The sequence below is a fragment of the Megalops cyprinoides genome, chromosome 1 (genome assembly GCF_013368585.1).
Source record: "Megalops cyprinoides isolate fMegCyp1 chromosome 1, fMegCyp1.pri, whole genome shotgun sequence".
Taxonomy (NCBI): domain Eukaryota; kingdom Metazoa; phylum Chordata; class Actinopteri; order Elopiformes; family Megalopidae; genus Megalops; species Megalops cyprinoides.
The window spans coordinates 43,323,050-43,323,283 of NC_050583.1; positions in this window are offsets into that span (position 1 = coordinate 43,323,050).

A 234-nucleotide genomic window follows, 5' to 3' on the forward strand; every position below is an offset into this window, starting at 1 on the left:
GTTATAATCGTATCATGATTGGTAATGTATCCTGACGTTGAGGCGAAAATATATTTTCAGCATCACACTGTCTTCATCATGTCTTCAGTTTCCTTTACGGCTCCTTGGGAATGTTTGAGTTATGAATGTCGTCTTCTTGCCTAGTTATTACCCCCTAATACATTTTCAGTACCGGACGTCTCTACTGCAGTATGTAGTTTGTTCCTTTGCAGAATGGGTTGGTTCTCTCTGATA